Here is a 7,846-nt window from a genome sequence, read left to right as displayed (position 1 = left end):
TATATTTTTTGAAGAAAATGAGCTTTTAGTTAATTAATGAAAAGTCAAAACTTTTACATGTGCTTACAACTGTTGTAAATTAGTTATGTACGTATGAAAATCATTGCTTGCTGAATACATCTGTTCTAGTCAACTGTTTTGCTAGATTGATGGAGGGAATAGAACGAAAGCAGAAACATTATTTTGCGAATCGCAATGCCGTTTCTGTCTTTTCCCCCCTAAAATTCGGAAAGCGTTTCGGATAATCAGCAATTCGGAGGGAGGAGTTCGGATAATTGAAGCTATTCTGTTCTAGAATCTGATCTGTATTATTTTTTATTTGTAACAAAATAATAAAATATTTACAATGTCCGCTTATTACAAATCTCTTACGGTATTTTTAAAAATGTTCCGAGTAATTTAAAATCTTTAGCAGTTGAAGTCATTATTCTGACTCAGCTTACATTGAAGTATTTTTTGTAGGAGAATCAAGAGTTTAATGGAAGTAACTAAGTAACGAAATCATTATTATAAATATTCTTACCTTTTCGTTGTTGCATTCAAAATTTAGTATCCTTATGTGCTCTGTTATAGTGCTGCTAATCATTCTGAAAGGAGAAAAGAGAAAACCATTCAGACAAATATATTGCAAGTTTAAAGATTTTTTTCTATAATAATAATTTATTAATGGAACTGATGGAGTTATTCTAATAAGTGCAAGCACTATAAATAAATAAAGTGCCGCTGAGATTTAAAAAAAAAAAAAAAACCCGAAATAGTAAAGGGCCAGCAACTTTTAGAAATAGTAACCACTTTTTCTTTCTTTTTTTTTTTTTTTTTTGACTCAAAGTACGAAGCGAATTACATTGTTTTTAATTGGTGAAATAAATAATCTTAACTCATTTCTTAATGTAAGTAATATAATTAGTGTTTGATGTACACTTTTAGTCATTATTTTTTTTAATGGCATTCGGCTATTGATAGAAAAATTTCAGTTGCCATTTTAAAAAATAAGTCAACCTGGGGCCGTTGACGACCACTAATTTTGCCCCTTACGATATGGAGCAAATTTTTAAAGCAGTTTCTAGACTTTCATAAAGGTCGAGAAAAAATTATTTTCGCACAATTGTCGTAGATAAATGTAAAAACATTTTTTACAATTATCTATGACAAAATTTACCCCCGAAATACGGCATGCCTATAAAAGATATTACGTGAAACACACACACACATTATATATCTCTGAAAGGTACTGAAAAAAAGGAAAAGTTTACTAAAAATCTATTCTCTAACTAATCTATTACTAAAATTCTATTTTCAACGAAATATTTTGCTACGTGCTAATCTTAAATAATAAAACTTTACTACTGAAAAATCTTTAAAGGACAAGAAATGCGAAAGAAAATGCCTAGACACTCTAATCAATTTTAAAATTCCACACGATAGCACATTGCGTTTCATCCGCAATTCCAACCCGAGAGAATCAAGCAAAAGATTCTGCTAATTTAATTCCGTATTAACCGAAATAACATTAACTTAATGGAGTTATTAGTGCAAACGACATTCGCTGCAAAGGGAATGATTTATAAACCAATTAGAGAAAAAGTCCAGCGCAGAACCCATTAAATAAAAACACTATAAAAAGACTGGGAATCAAAAAATGTACTGTGAAATTAAGCTAATTAAAGACTTTGTACGCATCAAATTAAATAAGTCAATGATTTGATTAATGTTGGACTCCGTGATTTAATTTTATTTAAATGCTTCAAATAATTAAAATATTAACTCATTTTACTAACTTGCATGTTTGATCGTCTAATCCTTAAAAATAAAACTGCGCACAACATTTAAATTAATAATTAGTGATGTCTTACACATAATAAAATTCTCAAAAGTTACTTTAGAATTCTATTACTTATGTTTTAGCCCTTGAATTTAACATACATTTCCAATTCGGTAAACTTTAAACTGCGGATTTCATATGGCACCTCTTAGGGTTAAACGTTGTGGCACTAGCGGCACCTCGTTAAGTGTGCCATTGTGGTACCCAATGGCACCCCCTGGCAGTGAGCCAAACGGTGTCGCTGGTGCTACAACGTTTCACACCAAACAGGTGTTATATGCAACCTGCACTTTTATGGGTGTGCAGTAGTTTATATGCACGTAAAAACAGTTACGACCCCTCCCCCTCCCCGAAGGTAAATTCTGGTTGTGCTAGAGCATGTATGTATTGGTCGGTGCAGTAAAATATGTCACAAAATATATTCTGAAATTATTTCTTTTACTTCACAATTTCTCGCAAAAATATCATTACTAAAATAGAAATTCTCTTTATCATAGATAGCAAAGTTAGAACTGAATAAAGTTTAACATTCTTTATTGTAGACATTAAAATATTAGTACATGCATCATATAGTAATTATTTTAAACAAAACCCCTACTCTTGTCTGGATATAAATTTGGGGGAAATTTGTATTGCAGTAGAGGCTTGATACAAAATGTGCATTTGAAAAATGTTTAATTTGAAAAAGCTCTGCGTTGAAGTAATTAAAAATATTTTTTAAAAAACCGCAGCCCCAGGGGAGGGACTAATCGCATTTTTCTTAAGTGTACTTCATGAAAAAGTGACCCAATGTCATTTTTTATTTTGAAATTTGCTTAATTATGACTGTAATGAGTAAAAATTAAGTGAAATTACTCTTAATTACGAAAACGTAAACAAAGTGCTTCATGGGATCTAAATTATGAGCAGCTGTAATTTGAAAGGACATAAATAGTGCAGTTGAGGAATTGTTAATACATAATATTTTTAATCATCTTAATGGCGCTACTCGTATTATTATTATAAAATAGTAATGCGAATATCAGCACTGAAATCTGAAAATAAGAAAAATCTCAAATTAAAAATTATACACACAATGTATGTTTAAGTATTAATGTTTGACTTTCGATCGGGTTAGAGATAATATGAGTTTCACAAGCAAAAAAAAACTAACCGCGTAGTTTATGTAGCTGAAAACAGCTATGTCTTGTTTGTGACGTCAAACTTTTTTCCGACGCCGAAGCCATTATTAGAAGGTTGAATCTAAATAATCAAGACTATTTTCAATTATAAAAATAAATGAAACAATTTAGTCCAGAATGATATTTCTAATCAAAACTGATTTTTTCTTGCTTATTTAAAATTCACATTCCCTTCATTGAGGAATAAAAGTTTATGCCATAGGTAATTTTTAAAGGAAGTACATGAATATCGTTTTCTTAAATTTTCCCATTAGTTTATGAATTATATACAGTATAACACCAATTATCCGAACGCCAAGAACCGAATTGTCCGTTTATCCGAACACACCAGCTGGTTTTTTTCTTTTTTTCCCCCCACTAAGCAAAGCAAAACTGAAAATATTCTTCCAATATATAAGAGAAAAAAGACTTAGAGGAATCAAGATCAAGGCACACATAATTCTAACAGCTTAATCCTAGCTTGGATTAACCACAAAGGAAGTGATTGTGATACCTTTTCTGCCTATAGGTTTGAACATCTTGGCCGCCTTTTTACTTGATCCTTGGGAAATCTATGATATTCCCATTAAATGCCTGCTAATCTTTGCTACGGCTACTGGTCTTTTTAAAGATTTTTGTTTGGGGTTTAGTACAATAGACCTCTGGTCGCAGTGCTTGGCTCTGCTGAGCCCCCCTCTCCTTCATTTCATTTTAACCACAAAGGAAAACTGTACCCTATTGTTAAAATCCATCTATTCACTAACTAAATTTGATTGAAAACGTAAATTTCATGCATTAACGAGTGTATTTAACCGGTTTTTAAGCAGTCAAAAGTATCCCTAAAGTTGCTTGCCTAACTATTCGAACTTTATTTATTTGGCTTATCCAAATTAGGACCGGTTCTGACAGGTTCGGATAATCGAGGCTCGACTATAATAAGTGTAAGTATATGTGTAAAACTAAACCCTACCCTGTACCCGAGCTTTTAACTTTTCCCGAATGATTCCGATTAAAATCACTCATGATTTTGGTTGCATGAAAATCCATAAAGGTAAAATTAAAGTATCTACTTATATCTACTTGGATTATGTCGATTGATATCATTGAATCTTCCCAAAGTATTCAAATTACAGTCATACTTCCTTCGGTGTGTATGAGTGAGTAAGAATGATTTCGATTATTAAGTCTGGTTGGGTAATCAAAATTACTCAAATCTCTGCCCAGATGAGTGTGTAATTTTGATTGAAGTTTTTAAATCCTCTCTTCTGATACCGATATGAATTTAGGCGAGATTTCGAGTGGAAGCATGACATTCTCCCGGGTCATTCTGACTAAGAAACTACATCTGACAATGTCTCGAAGAGAGACATTAAATATCCTCAAAGTTGTTCCGATTAAAATCACCATATCTGCTCATGTCATTTTGTCAGAATCGCATGGGCGGAATCAAATTTTCTCAAATGATTCCAATTAAAATCATATTTTTAAGCATGCAGTAATTTTAATACTGGCAATAAGCCTCTCTAACCAAACCCAACGTTGAAATAAATAATTCAAAAACTTTTATATGTTAGTTTTTCACATTTGAGGCAGAGTGGTTTTGTATGAGCCCATCAAGCCTTTTTTTTTTTCAGCAAACTGTTGAATCAGAACTCACTGTTGTATTTTATGAACATTTATTAAAAGCACAACCTAAACAGTTACAAGCCTGAGCAAGAGTCTGCAGTTAAATTATAAGAAATGCCATTTATAGATTACACACAAGCATCGAGTTACAGTTAAAGCTGATATGCAAATCACATAAAACACCTTCGTTTTCCAAACTATATACACAAACCAATTCAAGTATTTACAGTTCAAACTATTTTACCTGTGCAACATACGTATCTGGTGGTCTAACAGTTCTTCCATATCTTGTTACATAATGTGTTGAGTTCATTCCAGGGCAATTATTGTTTGAATTCTCAGCACCCAAATCGATATTTAAATCACCTGCTACATTTTCAGCATTTATACCAGCATTTTCAGCATTTTTTTTTTTTTCAGCATTTTTGTAGAACCATCCATATCGCTATTAAATCTAAAACTGGGCTCATTATAGGAAGATCTTAAATGGCACCTATATATATATTTCGCCTTATTACACGATTATTTTCTTGTTTCACCCAGTAATTACGAAGCTCTTCCATCTTTTCTAACTATTTTACCGCTTTCCCATTTGTTACCATTACGAATTTAACATTTTTTGAACTTTATGAAGATCCTCAAGTTTTTTAGAAGTTTTATCATAATATAGCTTACTTATTTGTTGCTTTTTAATAATTTTATCCTGAAGGTTAAATTGTAATTCACGTTTTAACAACTCTCTACTTATTGGCAGTTTAGTACGATTTTTTTTACTCATTAGGACTTGGGATGGGGGAAAATCTAAACCTTTAACAGGTGTATTTCTGTATTCTATGAGCGCGATGTAGATATCTCGATTGGACTCGTAACATTTTTTAAGTATACTTTTAGCAATCCATTTTCCGCTTTGCCATTAGATTTAGGATACCTTGGACTGCTATTGATTATTTTAAAATCCCAATCTAATGTAATTTTTTTAAATTCCCTAGAACCAAAAAGCATATTATCTGCAACAACGAATCTAGGAATGCCATGAGTACTAAATATGTTTTTCAAGCTATTAATTACTTCAGTCGTTTGTTTACTAGTATTGGACCGATTTCTAATCATTTTGTTAGATAATCCGTAAGCACTTAGTAATCTTTTTTGCCAAATTCAAAGTTCACACCCTACTTTTTCAAAAGGTAATGACAAAATCTCATGAGATACGAGCGGTTCTTTACATTTACTTGAACTATATTTTTCACAAATAGAACATTTAGCAACTAAATTTTCAATATCGTTACTCATACCTGGCCAATAAAAAATTTGTCTTGCACTGGAGTCACTTTTATCCATACCAAAATGTCCTTCGCGAATTTTGCTAAGCATTTCTTTTCGAAGCTCATTGGGAACAATAATTTTATTATTTAAAAACACTTTCCCGTCCCTCTCAAAAAGATCCTACCTCAACTTAAAATAAAATCTAACATTTTCAGGAACAATATTTTTAGTACGAGGCCAGCCATTTTTACACAATGACACCAAATTACTTAATATTAGATCCTTAAAAGTATATTCTTAACTCTTAGTCTTCTTTCACTAACCTTCAAATGTCTAGTAGCTTTAACACAATGTACTATCTCTTTTAAGAACTCATCATTATCAATTTCATCTGGATAGTAAATTGGATACATATAGATTTTTGTCTGGTACATGTTTTACATCAACATCATATTTAAGCAATTTCAGTTTCATTCGTTGCAGTCTACATGATAATACATTAACAACATTATTATGAATTGATGCAAGAGGTTTATGATCATTCTGCACAATTATTTTCTTACCATATATAAAATTATTGAACTTTTTAGTCGCAAATACGATACTTAAGTACTATTTTTCAATTTGAACATAATTTTGTTCAGCGGTAGACAAAGCCCTAGATGCCAAACCAAAAGGTTGACCATTCTGCATTAAACAACACCCTAACCCATTTTTTGAACTGTCACACTGTAATATAATTGGTTTGGTAGAATCAAAATTTGCCAAGACAGGAGCTTTACTAACCTTATTTTTTAGTTAATTAAGAACTCTAGTATATATTGGTAACCAGTCAAAATGTACAGATGTTTTTAATAAGTCTCTTAAATGGGCATTAGTTTCAGACATATTAGGAATAAGTTTTCTTAAGTAATTAATCATACCTAAAATTTCCTGTAACTCTTTTTTATTAGTGGGTATTTGCAAATTCAATACGGCTTTTACCTGGTCGGGATCAGTTTTTATACCAAACTTATTAAACACATGTCTAAGATATTTAACCTCATTTACTGTAAATTGCAATTTTTTAAATTAAACTTAATATTTAACTTTCTAGCTCTTTCAATAACTTTACTCAAAATCTCATCATGTTCTTTGTCATTTTCCGCATAAATTAGCAAATCGTCAAAATCTATTAATACACCTGGATTGTCACCAAAGTTTCATTACATTTTTGAAACAGCTCGGGGGCTACGGAAATCCCGAAGGGTAATCGATTAAATTTATAAACACAACCAAATGGAGTACTAAACTGACAAAGCTTACTTGATGCGTTATCAAGATTTATTTGATAAAACCAATCTTTTAAATCAAGTACACTGCAAACAGCTTTGTTACACAACTTAGGTATTAATTAATCAACAGTCGGTATTAAATGATATTCTATTTTTATTACTTTATTTCAATCCTGGGGATCTAAACATACCCTAATTACCATCTTGTTTTTCGACAATCACTAAATTATTTTTCCAACCATCTAGATTTTTAATTCTACTAATTATACCATCTTTTTCAAGCACATTTATCTTTTAGTTTTAATTTAACTGATTCTGGAACTCTTCTTGGTGATCTAGCGACAGGTTGTGCATTTTCATCTATTTTTATTGCACATGTTAAGTTAAATTTTCCTAAACCTTCAAAAACATATTTATATTTTCCAATAAAAGGATTTTCCCTCCCTTAATTCAATGCTATTAATATTATGTTTTTTAACAAAACCGAATTCCTCACAGCCGGACAATCCAAGTATCGTTCCAGAACTTCGTTCACAATAACGAACTCTAAACATTTATCGATATTTCCTACTTTACATTCTAAATTAACAACGCCTATTGGCTTAATTTGACTTCCACCAAATGCTTCCAACATTAAATTAATAGGTCTAACATTATTACTACAATTCCAGGAATTAAAAACATTTTGGATGACGTTTACA

General features: G+C 31.2%; 1 protein-coding gene across 1 annotated transcript in view; it reads right to left on the bottom strand.

The window, feature by feature from the left end:
- Positions 1–540: 540 nt before the first annotated feature.
- LOC129231232 (homeobox protein Hox-C4-like) overlaps positions 541–7,846 on the bottom strand; it is a 160,803-nt gene continuing 153,497 nt past the window's right edge. The window contains exon 5 of the transcript XR_008581228.1: positions 541–587. The gene's annotated coding sequence lies outside the window, so the exon portion shown is untranslated. The remainder of the gene's footprint in view (positions 588–7,846) is intronic.

Source organism: Uloborus diversus, chromosome 10, assembly GCF_026930045.1.
Source record: "Uloborus diversus isolate 005 chromosome 10, Udiv.v.3.1, whole genome shotgun sequence".
NCBI classification, from domain to species: Eukaryota; Metazoa; Arthropoda; class Arachnida; order Araneae; family Uloboridae; genus Uloborus; species Uloborus diversus.
Note: the sequence above shows the minus strand (reverse complement) of the source record. Positions and strands in the feature narration are given on the sequence as shown.